The sequence below is a fragment of the Bemisia tabaci genome, chromosome 2 (genome assembly GCF_918797505.1).
Source record: "Bemisia tabaci chromosome 2, PGI_BMITA_v3".
NCBI lineage: Eukaryota > Metazoa > Arthropoda > Insecta > Hemiptera > Aleyrodidae > Bemisia > Bemisia tabaci.
Genome location: NC_092794.1, coordinates 63,440,172 through 63,454,199, shown reverse-complemented (window position 1 = coordinate 63,454,199; position 14,028 = coordinate 63,440,172). Strand labels below are relative to the sequence as shown.

Here is a 14,028-nt window from a genome sequence, read left to right as displayed (position 1 = left end):
GTCCATTAAGCAACGCTCTAATAAAAATTGGCGATAAGAGCTGCGTTTCAAAATACCATAGGAATTCTCATAGCCGGCTAAAGAAGGCTCCAGAAAATCATATAGCTGGCTGTAGAATGCGGAGAAAATCTTACGGCCGGGCTATACGAAGCGATAAAAAATTAAGCAGACAAGCTATAGTTCCTGTCGCCGGGCTTTACACTTTATCGCCTGGCTGTTGCTTTTTCGCCATCGATTATAAAAGGCCATAAGAAATTGTGTAGAAATTCGTGTGCTTTGGAAATCATTAAGTTTGATACGGAACCACCTTAATATTTACAAAACACACGTTATATTTTCCTTTAATACATATTTTTTTTTCATCAATTAAAACGAGAATAATCCGTACAGGATGTGCAAACATTTCAAAATCATGAGTTGAATAACGCTGGCTCCGCCAGATTAAATATTAGAGCCTAACACAAAGCGGAGCGGCGAAGCACTGGCGCCTACAAACCTAACAGGGATACTTCACGCATTGCGCAATGCGTGAAGTATCCCTGTTAGGTTTGTAGTAGTGATGGCGATTCTTCGACTGAGAATCGATTCTCCTGGATCGATCTGAATCGGCTAGGGAGAATCGATCCGATTCAAAGATCGGGTCAAAAGAATCGATCTTTCAAAAGATCGATCCAACGATCCGATCTTTCCCGCCGATCTGAACTTTCAAAATGAGCCAATAACATATGTTTAAATTTGTCATGTGACGATTCTGAATCGATTCAAGATCGTCACGTGACGATCTTTTAGTGCATCGTGAGCATCGTGGAGTGGATTTGTAAACGTATAATATGGATGAATATAAATCATTTGTCTGATAATAGTTGATCACAGAATAGTAATCAGTGTGTGGAGATTTTTGATTGAAATCGATCCTATCTAGTATTTTCATTTTCTCTGATGGAATCGTGATGTGACGATCCGATCTTCCCGATCCGATCTTCCCGATCCGATCTTTTCCGATCCGATCTACACGAATCGTCACGTGACATAAGATCGTTCCCGAACCGATCCGATCCGATTCGATCCGATCTTTTGTGTATAATCAAAAAGAGCTGAAAAGAATCGGAGAAGATCGGGACTCATAGGAAGGAAATTGAGCAGGATTATGTGCGATAAGCTCTCAGAAAAAATGTTTGTCCTCATTTTCAATCAAGTTGATAGGTTCTAGGAGAAAAGAAACCAAAAGTTAGAAATGATAGAAACCGATTCTTTCGATCCGATTCTAGGTTGAAAGAATCGATCCACGCGAAAGATCGGCGGGAAAGAATCGATTCGATCTTATCGATCTTTTGGTCTCAGAGAATCGATCTTTTGAAAGATCGATCCAAGAATCGCCATCACTAGTTTGTAGGCGCCAATGCGCGTTTCGCGCTGGCTGCCCGCCTGCCGCACCGCAGCGTGCCACGGCGCTTAGAGCAACTATTTCACACCAGAGGTATTGCACAGTATCATACAAAACTGAAGGCGCTCTAATATATTAGGAATGGCAGGCATCCATCAAAAGTACGGAGCTTTTCTCGCAAAATAAATCAAGATACTACGGCCGAAAATGAGAGCAGTGGTCCAAAAACTCACTAAGTCCTAACATCCGTAATTAGTGGCGTTTAGCATACACTTTATCGCCTGACTATGAGTTGCTTAATTCGGCTATAAAAAGCTATAAGAAATTGTGTAGCCGGATATAGAAGCTATTGGAAATCTTACAGCCGGCCGTAGGTCTATGGTATTTTGGAACACAGATTCTACTGCCAATTTTTACCAGGGCGGCTGACGTGGCTTGGTTCCTTTCTGCCTATCTTGATCCAAGTAGTATTGGTATCGTACCGTCAAGATACTCTTGATTGATGCACGATGTTGGATGCGTCTCGTGAGGATTTTTCGGTCGTCGAACCTGAGGCTTCGAATGACTTGAAAGAAACAAGTGCCAATTCCTGGTGACGCGACTTTTAGGAAGATAAAGATATACTTTTTGCCTATTCCACAAAATGAAGTCAATAAACGGCGCTCGAAACCGTTAGATGCCATGTGAGCAACAGAAAATGATTTGCCTTCATTTTGTCGCATAGGCAAAAACGCTTCCTACGCGTCTAAATAGTTGCTTTATCAGAGATTGACTCAATTTTTATGCATATTACACCGCGTAAAAAATTGGTGTGAATTATGGTGCATTATGAATTTTGAGAATTTGATCTCGAAGCTGACTGCTCAGTTCATGTTACATCGAACGGGTACACGAAGTGCTAAAGAAGATTCGTCACTTGGCTGAAGTTAAGACGCACCTACGGTTGGAGGAGAGCCCTGTCGTCCGCATAATTTAATGTTTACCAGAGCTCCAGTGGGACTAAAGTTACGCCCTTACGTCAACGCGCTGCCGTACATAAGAAAAACGCCGTATGAACCTTTGGACGTTGCCATATTTCCTTCGATAAAACACGAAATTTCTAGGGAGTTTCTGAATAATTTTTTCCGATTTTTCGACGAATTTTATTCGCAATTTAATCTAAAAATTTTGAAAAAAAAAAATTCAAAAAGGAATTTTTGTAACTTTTCTCAGAAATGAACATTCGATCCGGGGAAATTTGGCGAAATTCGAATGTTCATACGGCGTCACTCCTTCGCACGGCAGAACGGAGCGACGACTTTGGAAGCGTGGAAGCCGCGAGACAGAGGAGGCGGTTCTCGTCTTGCGGGGCGGTCTTCTTCGGTGTTTTGAACCTGCGGATGACTCATAACCCGTCTCGGCCATCCTCGGAGCCGTGTGGATGGTACTCGACCGCGGGCTGTGGCCTGCTCTAAGTACTACGCCAAACAATGATCTTCTCCCATCCTAATTGGTAACTTCTTCTTTCTTCAAGTCTCCACTATCCCTTTCTCACTCTCTTTCCTCTCGGATTCACTTTTGACACACGTCCGCACCCCAGTCGTAAGTTGTTGCCAACGTTGAAGCACTGATTCACAGAGATGCAGAATGAATATCATGGATTTTTCAGGGATCGCGTGTGGAAGCCGCAACAGATATCATCGAATGAGTAAATGAGCTTATAATATTTGATTGGCTCGGAGGACAGGGCGCATAAGTGCAGTTTTTGCTACTCCAAGAAATACGTGTTCGAAGTTTCAAAATTACATGGATCCTTATGGCAAAAAGAGAGTTCAAACTGACTTTTTGATGCTTAAAAACCGGAATTTGGGATTGAATTTTTCACAACATATGCATTAAGATTGGTTTTACTTGAAATCATTGATACCTCAATTTTTTCAAAAATTGCACTTATGCGCCTTGTCCTCCAAGCCCCTGATTTGTTACGAGTTTCAGCTCCAAATCTTGGCACTTCTATCCGCTCCTCCATAACGGTTTGAGGACCCGGGACTGGTCTCTCCTAATCCCGCGAGCCACCGTAAACACCCGCGTCAACCCTCTCCCCCTCCACCACCTACCCCTCCCCTTCTCCTCCCTCCCCACACACATCCCCATTTTTACCTGGTCCTGCGCCCATCAAAGCGGAACAGGTTCATCATTGTGTACATTATAATGTTGTCAGGTCGCCTTTTTTTCAAAAAAAGAAGAGAGTGATACAGTTGATTTGTAAGGCTTGGATGTCACGTTGGGCCCGAATTATCTTTTTTAGTACCTTCACAGTTCATTAAAAACAACGATTTTTGGTGCTGACTCGCGTGTACTATCGATATTTTTAAGTATTCCGATGATTTGCCAGTCGATCTTAATTTTAACAAACATCTGTGATGAATGTAAAGCATGAGCGTTTAGAAATAAAAAGCTGGTGTTACTGATTATTATGCGTCGGATTGAAATAGAAGTTTTTCCTCTTGAATGCATGGTAGCAGCTAACTCACTCGCACGTAGGTAGAGAAAATAGAGAAAATATCCTTACTGAGTTGAATATAGTCCAAATTGACAACTAAGAAGACTGCGTGGTTAAGCGGGGAGTGTTGCGGGAAAATGAAGGCGCTCCGAGCTGAGCTCGTTCATTGTGCCGCACAGTATATCGGGTGAATGGGAGAAGTCGGACAACATTTGGTAACTTTGAAATCTTATATTATCGGAGATATGAATCAAGAAAGTTTAAGAGTAGCTCGATTGGTTTCTTCGTTGGCTCGAGTGGTTGAAAGTTCCTTTCAGGAACACCCCTTGAAATTGAATTTGTGACGAAATAAACATCAAACTTTGAAATTTTAGCTAAAATTGTCATGTCCGATCTCTTCTATTAACTCGTTCCACTGTGTGCCGATGTATAGTGTAGCAGGCAATGCGCAAGCCGCTTGCAAATTGCTGACTGCTTTTTGCCATATGTAAATCTCATTTACTCAGTACGTCCATTTCTAAATGCATTCACGCCATTCTCCTTCCTCAGTTTAAACTGCACGTAACCCGTGATATTCCTCTCATCCAGAATGTCGCACGAGCACTCACTTTCTGAAACGTACTCGGAATCATCAGGCAGGCGAAAAAATTGAATGCTCTCAGATTTCCAGTATTGCCGCTACTTAATGAGGGACAGAGCGCGCAAATGTGCTGCGTGCCTGTTCTCCGATTCCGAGCCACGAATTTTTAGAAATTAATAATGAGAGTTGATTCGTGTTCTGCTTCGATCCCGCACGCACCTACTATCCTACCGTGCTAAGGAAAAACGCCGTATGAGTCTTCAGCCGCTGCCAAGTTTTCTCCATTTAAAACTGCAATTACTGGGAAAATTGTGAACATTATTTTCTCAAATTGTCAGACAATTTTGTACACAATTTAATCTAAAATATCTGAAAATTTCAAGGAAAAATTTGTATGAATTTTGTCAAAAATACAGGTTTTTTCTTGGGAAACTTGGCAACTCCCGAATGTTCATACGGCGTTCTTCCTTAGCACGGCAGTACCATCCTATCGTGCTAAGGAAAAACGCCGTATGAGTCTTCAGACGTTGCCAAATTTCCTTCGATAAAAATCGAAATTTTACTGAGAAAATGGTGCGTATTATTACCCGAAATTTTCAGACAATTTTGTACGTATTTTGATGTAAAATACCTAGGTGAAAGATTTAGGGAGAAATATGCATGAATTTCATCAAAAATACATGTTTTATCGGGGAAATTTGACAACTCTCGAATGTTCATACGACGCTCTTCCAGAGCACGGTAGATCTACCATCCAACTTCGGCTCTCATTAACGATCGCACGTCCTAACGGGCGACTAGTCGCACACTGAGGTTCGAAAAATTCTGACGCTCCCCGTCAATCAGTTTTATACATAGTCAGCCTAACTGAGTTTCACGTCGCCCGATTTTTTCATACATTTTCTAGTTTTAAGCAAAAAACTAAACCAAATGACGCCTTGAAACTTCCTTTGAATTTCCTCTGGGATGATGCGTAATGTACTTGAAAAATTTCGAGGCAGATCGTTGCTTGGTTTTCTCAAAGAAAAATAAAACAAGATATGAAATATATTTCTGCAACGTCTTATGTAGTTATTAGTCGGTGGTATAGTTTCTAGTGAACGCACAGCATAGGAAATCCGGGATTTCCAATTTTTTGATAGTGCGATCTCTTCAACAACCCTCAAATTGAGACTAGTTTAATCGAAAGACATTCAGATCAATTAACGCTGAATTGATTGAAATAGTTCTTGCAAAAGTCTAGGATTTTCGATTCAATCAACAATATATACGTAAAATAATCATGAGTACGAAAATAATCATGAGGATATGATGGTGCCACCAATTTCGCCTATGATCAACTTCCAATCGCAAATAGCTCCACACCTTCGCTCAAAAATTCAAAATCGAATACCTAGAGAATTTCAAAATGTTCTCATAATTTCTTCCATATTTTCAGTGCGGGCAGTTGATTGTAAACCAGAAGTAAGGAGATTCACTACCCACACGCTGTTTAATAACAGTGTACCCTACCACCAGCATAATTCATTAGTGTAATCTCCAGAAAGATATTAAAAACCAGTCTCAAAGTTGTGTTGTTCAAAAACACTCGCTCCTACCACAATTTTCAAGAGAACATCAGTTGAAAGCCTCGCGCTATACCTACCTTCTCTTTTCGGAGCAAAGGAGAGTGGCAGGGTAAAATTAAAATCGCGGGAAATTTTTAGAAAACAAAATGATTAGAAAATAAAATAAATAGAAGTAAAAGCCAAATTCCTCTTCTGTATAGCATTAGAATTATAAGTTTTGTAGCATAATAATACAAATAAATGGTGTTTTCCTGGTTGTCAGAATTAATGGTGCCCCCATGCCCACGGGCATGGGGGCGTGGGACGTGGGCTCCCTACATTCAAAGAGGGTCTGTAAAACGACTGCGTATCTCTAGTAGCAGAAGCAGAGACTGTAAGATTTACATCCTGAATATTTTCACATAAAAAATACATGAATTAGATATAAATTATATACAACTAAAGTTTACACCACGGTTGATTGCACAGCATTTTAAAGGTGAAAAAACTTTAATATCACGTAAAAAACCTGCTTTACTATCAATTATGGTATCTATAAACATTCAAAATATACTCGAGATGTGAAGGTTACGTTCTTGCTATCAGGAGTAAGCAAAATTTGACCGTGGAAACATGTTTTTTTTTTTTGTTTGTTTTTTTTCACATTCATGGAGTGAATCGGTGAATTGAATCAATATTTCAAAAAAATCAATTTTTCGGCGCAAATCGTCGAAAAATCGTATCGAGTTAGGGGAATCCACCATTCGGAATCGACTAATGATTCACATCGGAAAACGATTAAAATCAAACAGTTTTGTGAAAGTTGCTCCAAATTCTCATATCGTTGCCGTAAATGATATCATTGTAGTCACTAGTGTTTTTTTCATGAATTCAATTCCAAAAATCGAAGAAAACGATTTTTCACCGCCGATCTCAGCATATCACAATTCAAATCCGCTCGGTGAAACAGATCCTTCCTCGAGTATCACCATCCCCACCCATGAGCCCTCCAATAAACACAAGCGACTAGGTAAACATAAACAAAGCGCTCACCTGTTCTACGGGCAGTCGTTATCGAGTATCCAAAATCCTAATTTTCGCGATCACCACATCACTGATTTCCCGTCTCGACGCCCGAAAACGCCGGGTTTCCTGACCGCGAAATCCCGCACGAACACCCGGAGACTCCTGCAACGTGGTACGTGGCTAATCCGGCACCTCGACCTGCGCCAGGCTCCGCTCACGGCTGTATCCACCTATTCGCGGTTACGGTTTCTGGCAACACTAACACAACGACCGCGGAGGCCGCATTCTCCCGGTCGCGACTAAGCTACCTGGGCTCGTCGACCAATAGCGGGGCTCCATCCCGCCAGCCCCCCCCCCCCCCCCCGGGCCAACCAGCGCACACCTTCCAGCAGGTTGAATTACATCGCTATGCGCCGTTGCCGCGTATCCTCCTGTCGTTCCCGGTTGACTTCTGGCGCTGGCCTTGGTTCCAGGATGACTCCAGGTGGGAATGGGAAGGAGGGGGAGGCTGCGGTGGTGCCGAGTCGCCGGGATATCGGAGTCGAGATGTTGGTTTTGGTTGGTGCTCGTTTGCATGCAGAGAAAGTTCAGAGTACTGCCGCGCTAGTGCCGGAATCACACGCTGAATTTGGTAGTCAACAGTCATCGCTCAACAGCTGAAATTTCGCGAATTCGAGTTATTTTCATCCAGATATGTATCAAATCTATTCGAATAGTTCAGACAAATCCGACATTATCCGATGGTCGCTGTAAATCGTTGCTGAATTTTGCGCGACACACGCAAAATTCAGGCATCGGGCCGATGACTTCCATATTCAAGCCACATTCAGCTCCCACATTCAGCGTGTGATTCCGGCCTAAGGAAAAACGCCGTATGAACCTTTAGGCGTTGCCGAATTTCCTCCGATATAATGCGAAATTATTAGGGAAGTTGTATATATTCTTAAAAATTTTCAGAATACTTTGTTCACAATTTAATCTAAAATATCTAAAAATTTCATGAAAAAATATGCATACATTTTGTCATAAATACCTGTTTTATCCGGGGAATTCAGCAACTCTCGAATGTTCATACGGCGTTCTTCCTCAGCACGGCAAATTAAAGCCGGCACTGAGCCCGGCCTTATATTACGTAACGGACGTAACACATTCAGGGAAGGAGGTTCTGCATCTGCGTTACGGAAGGGTGAGTAGGTGGCTGAGGGTAGTCACGTGCATGGCCGGATTTACCTACTTGCCGCCCATGGGCCACCTGTATTTTACCGCCCTCTTCTCATTCATTTTAAAACATCAATAAAAACCATCAAGTGAACGTGCCGGAGGGAGAAGGGTTGCATAAGACGCGTTCACTCGTGTTGGACACATTTTTTGCATAAGCCCTGTCAACACTACTGGCAAAAGTCCACGGAACTTCGCGCGAAAGTTCAGTTCCGTAAACCTATCTCTGTGTGGACAAGGCCTTTCATTTGTAAGAAATGAACTGAAAAATTAAGAAAGGACAAACATAAATGTGGTTTAATAATTTTAACTTCCGCCACCGTGCCGCGCTGACCACACTGTGTTTGGCGCAATGCGTGAAGTATTCATGTAGTCTTGTAGGCGCTATGCGTTTCACGCTGACCGCACTGTATTTGACGCAGTGCGTGAAGTATTCATGCAGTCTCGTAGGCGCTAATATGTAATACATGCCGACCGCCGCGCCGAGGGCTTCTCCTTTTCATCTCAAGTCCTCGTCATCATTTCTCTCTGCGCCGCGCCGCGCCGCTCCAGGCCAAATAACGTGCTTGGTTTCTCTCTTAACTCAACTAATTAAAAGTGCGCAGTCTTATGTATCACCGGAATACGACAAATTTAGAAACTAATGAACTCTCAGGAAATGAGAGATTTTGTCACCTTTTCTTGTTTGTAATTTCATCCTGAATCCGATTTTTTTGTACCTGCATTTAAAAAAATTGTAAAATTTGCCGCCCCCTAATTTTGCCGCCATGGGCCATGTGGCCACCCCCTTAATCCGGCCCTGGTCACGTGACGCGTTAAGGGTCGTTCAGGTCTAATTGTAAGCTAGCCTATATTACAGGGAGAGTCCAGAAGTGCGTTACACAACGCTAGGCTCTAAGATGAACCTAAGATGGAAAAATCGACTTGAGGGGGCAATAATTGTTCATCCTAGATTCATGAAGAAAACGCTAATTTAAAAGAGGATTCGGGCAAGCGTTGTGTCATCCTTTAGGGGGTGCAGATTTGTGTTGCGGGTGTGTTATGAGAGAGAGGCGAAAGGAAAGACAATCCAATTTTCAGTGTTACTCATTCTATGACGGTCCCCAAATGTAAAAAGTTAGGTAATTTTTCTTTTCTTTTTTTTTGGGGGGGGTGGGGGGAGGTGGGAGATACATATTTTGGGTCATATTTGATCCTGTAACAATTGCTGATTGAGGACAAAGGTTCCGCCTTGCGTTCCTCAGTTCATCAAGAAAGATCAAGATATCCGTCCGTAAGTACAGGAGACGGACAAAAACTGAAATAAGCGCATTGAGCAATACTTAAATGGCTCCTTAAAGTATTGAGTGTTACACCCGGAGGAGAAGAGTGTCTTAGGTACAGCGTTACTGTCCATTTTAAAAACGGGCTACGAGTAATACTTGAGAGAACCCTGGGGTAGCGTTGACCCACTTTACGTAATTTTTTTTTTTATTCGCGTTAATGACCAATGCCTTATTACAACGCACCCGTAATGCCTACCTGACCCCGCTTACAGAACAGAAAAGGAATCGGCTGTACCCTGCCAATCGTTTTTGACTTCTGATTTGATTCTGTTCATCTCCTTGGTGACTGCGCACCCGAGAGCAGACGCACAAATAAGATGATCCTTTGAAATCAGCTTGAAACAAGAAATATCCTGTTCCGATTTTTCAATAAATTTTAGAAGAGTGAGCGAATAAATTGAAGATCACAAAACAGGTTTGTATCCGGGAGGTATACTGTGATCAGTTGATCACGTTAAACCTCAACCCATGAATCTTCATCCTTCCCCGGCAACCTTGAGAAAGATGACCCTCGTGTAAGATGCTTATCGGGTCCAGATTTTATGTAAAGTATCCATTTCATGATTGTCGGATGTCCTACAGCCAAAATTGTTTAAACGTAGTCGAGGTCCGTGGCGCTGTGAATCAGATGATTTTAATAGATTTCGAAAAATGCATTAAAAATTGAAAGTTAAATAATATTTCATAATATTCTTGCCAAAAGTGACTAAGTTGGCGGGTGAAACATGGTATTAAAGTTGATGCCGACATATTACATCAACATGCTACCAATCGATCTAATTGGCCAACTTACAGTGATCAACATTCGATTTTTTAAGCGACACTCACGTAGAAAAAATCTGGGCGCGCTGCTAATGATAATATTTCGGTCAAGTTATAGCAGCGCACTCAAATGATGTTGAAAGTAACGCCTTAATACAACTATTCGTACTCTATGGACGCGCGTGTTGCATATGAGAAAATGGAAGGCGCTCCGGTCACTCCAGCCTATGAGGCAGTGCACGCAGTAGTGTGTGGCGCTAATAGGTGATAAGATGACATTTTCTGATAAAAACTAGAAAAAATAACAAGAACTAAGGTTTTTTTGCACCATTTTCACATATCAGGATACTTTATTCCACCACAATACTCGTTTCAGCGTGATACTGCGAGCACTGCTTGATAGGCGATATGGAATGACCGGAGCGCCTTCAATTTTTGTACGCAACGCGGATGTCCATAGAGCACGAATAGTTGCATCAAGGTGTTAGTACCGATATCATTGTCTTGTGCTCGGATACATATGTTGAGGTGCTAAGGAAAAAGGCTGTATGAACGATTTATTGTTGCCAAATTTCCTCCAATTCAATACGAATGTCCTGGAAACCTTGTGAGGTCTTATTTTTTTTTTTTAAATTTCAGCAAATTTCTGCACGAATTAATCAAGTGATTCTGGAAATTTCAAGGAGATAATGAATCGATCGAAAAATAAATATGTGTATCTATCGACAAATTATGAAAAAACCGGTGTCGATTCGATCGACATGAATCAATCGAAAAGTTAAAACGTGAAACGAGCGACGTGATTCGATCATCAACCGTGAATAGAATAAATCGACAAACTTGTGAATCGATAGGCAACCCCGTGAATCGATCGACAAATCCCGTGAATTGATGGAATCTTGGTCGATCGAATTCGGTTTCGACTGATTTACATTTTTATTTCTCGGTCGATTCAAATCGATCGAATCTATGCCCTATTGCCCTCCCCGATTTTAATGCGTACGGTTTTTTAAAATTGCTGCAAAACTAATCGACTTCTATGCTTGTTGCACATACACCCCACACTGAAAAAAAAATACCGGTGTATTTACTATAATTACCAAGAATTCAGAGTTCTATTTGATCCCAGTTTTTTCTTGGTAAAATTACCATTTATGGAATTGGTAATTTTACCGAGAAATCTCGGTAAAATTATTGAACTTTCTCGGTAATTTTACTGGACCTTGGTAAAAACGCCAACATTTTTTATCGACTGTGGTAGAATTACCGAGATAAAATGGCAAAGTTACCTGGAATTGATTACCAATAAAAGTGGTATTCTTACCCCCCAAAAAAACAGTAAAAATGCCGTTTTTTAGGTAAGCTTACCAGTCTGTCTTGGTAAAACTACCAATAATTGGTAAAAAAGTGAGATGGTAAAGGTACCACCGGACCTTGGTAAAAACGCCGAGAATTTTTTTTCAGTGCAATCAACAATAGTTGAGAAATTCTCGGTTTAACATATATGGCATCGATCTATTGAAACTGCATGTGAGTTTAAAGGGATGTACAGCTTTTTAAAGATGCTCGCGGTGGTTGGCAACTGGGCACTCGGCCCTTCCGCCCCCATTCTGCGCCGCGAACACCTGTCGAGGAGCCGGGTATTATCAAAAAAGAACTAGAAACTAGCCACCCTCGTCCGTCCGTCACACACCAGGTATACAGTCACTTTTCTCGAGGGCTCAAGGGCGGGTTTTCATTCACTCTCGTAGCGATAGTCATGCACCCAACTGACCTTCTTTTCATTTGAAAAGTGTGTGAACCCGGCTGCAGAGATGTGTTATTTATTTCACCTGCGTTATAATAATTAGGCCCTATCTGTCATCGGACGCATTAGCAAAAAACCAGGGAATCAATGATCCTCTTCTCCATCATCGTCATATTCTTATTTTTTGTTTTCCCTTCCTCCTCCTCCTCCTCCTCTGCTTCATCTTCTCCTTTCTCTTCTTCCTTTTCTTATTCTCTTTTTTATAATTTTTGGGGAGTTTCTCATCCACTAGAGAAGCTAAATAAGTAATTGCAATAGCGGTAGGTGTGGTTACTCTGTCAAGACTATGAGAATATAAATCTACTCAATGTGCAGGACCAGGGGCCGAATTTCATCGGCTCCTTCTCATGGAGGTGCAACATCTATTGATTCGCCCAAACCGCGCCTCCGGCCGATCAGAAGTGCGAAGATAGACTCAAGTAAACATGTGTTGGAAGGACCAAAAAAATTCAGCCCCAACTCCAAACCCGTCCTAAATAATTCTCATTTAAAGAAAAATTTGCAACAATGCAAATTAATTTCTTTCAGATTCCACTGTCAGAGATTCAGCGCAGGTTTTCCTGCCCTTCTTTTTTTCATTCCCAGTATAGTATATCTTGTTTCTTAAGCTTTATTTATTTATTTTTTCTCTCAAGTCCAAATTGTTCCCTTTTTCATTTCTCTCCCTCCCCGACCCCCCTAGCCTCTCCCTTATAAACAAGGAAAGGGCATATGACCGAGAAAGGAGTGGAAGTCCAGCCGAAGCCGCCAGAGGAGTTGTCCGATCCTCCATTGCATTTAAATCAGCCTCTGATCGTGCACTGTTGCTGGTTATTCCCGAAAAGTTCCCGCGCTTCGTCGTATCAGTTCGTGTGCGTGCGAAATCCCCTGCAATCTGGCTATCCCCGTGCAACCTGTCGCGGATGGTACCCGGTACCACGCGGGCAAGTCCTCGATCAGAGGGAAACCCGCCCCCCCTCTCTCCCACGGGAGGAAGAGAGCGCAGCTCAGCGGGAAGAGGTAGTGTGATTTTTGTTGTATTGTTATTCTACTGTCTACCTGTTACCTGAATCGCCGAGGATGACTCATACCGTGTTTTGGGATGCGAGCCTCCTTGCCGCTTATTGCCGTTATTTTTCCAATTATTCTTTCCTCGACCGCGAAATCGATGAACACTGATAAAAAAAAAGATTTGATCGCAGGAGCCGCAGTGAGGTGATAATTTCGGCTGTAAAACACTGGTAAAGGGGAAAAAATCGGTGTCGAATACAGTATCTATACGTCGAAATGAACAAAAAATTTGACGTCGGCTTTTTGGTTCATTTAAGTTAATAGCGAATGGTAAAAAAAATTTTCGGCTGTATTCTCATTTCAAAAACTCGGCAGCTGAAATTCGGTAAAACTTTTTGCAGCCCGGTAGCTTTATAGCGAGCTGCCGGCAGTTTCAGGGATTTTCAGCTTCAGCTGCTGAGATTCTTGGCATAGAGCTATTGCAGAGGTCTGTTTGTTTTTTTTTTTTTTTTTTTTACGAAACAGATAGAATGAACCCAAAAGCTACGAGTATTATTACCTTATTTTATCCGAAGCCACCTTTTAAGCGTATTCTATGCAGTCTAATTGTCAAAGTTTTTCACACGACGTGACGCTGGGTAGGTAACGACGAAACAACTTTTTTCTACTTATTCGGTTCGTGAAACTAAGCTTTACCGGATGCGCAAGGTTCCAACAACCGCACCCTCGGTTCATGTAACGGAAGTTTCAAGTAAAATCGAACCACGGGACTGCCACGCATAAGGAAAAACGGTGTATGAACATTCGAGAGCTGCCAAATTTCCACACACAAATAACATGTTTTTTAAAGTTAGTTATGCATATTTTTTCTTTGAATTTCCCGATATTTTAAATAAAAATGCGAACA

General features: G+C 41.9%; 1 protein-coding gene across 1 annotated transcript in view; it reads right to left on the bottom strand.

The window, feature by feature from the left end:
• grnd (grindelwald) overlaps positions 1 to 7,301 on the bottom strand; it is a 29,037-nt gene extending 21,736 nt beyond the window's left edge. Inside the window, exon 1 of the mRNA XM_019055213.2 lies at positions 7,047 to 7,301. The gene's annotated coding sequence lies outside the window, so the exon portion shown is untranslated. The remainder of the gene's footprint in view (positions 1 to 7,046) is intronic.
• Positions 7,302 to 14,028: the final 6,727 nt, after the last annotated feature.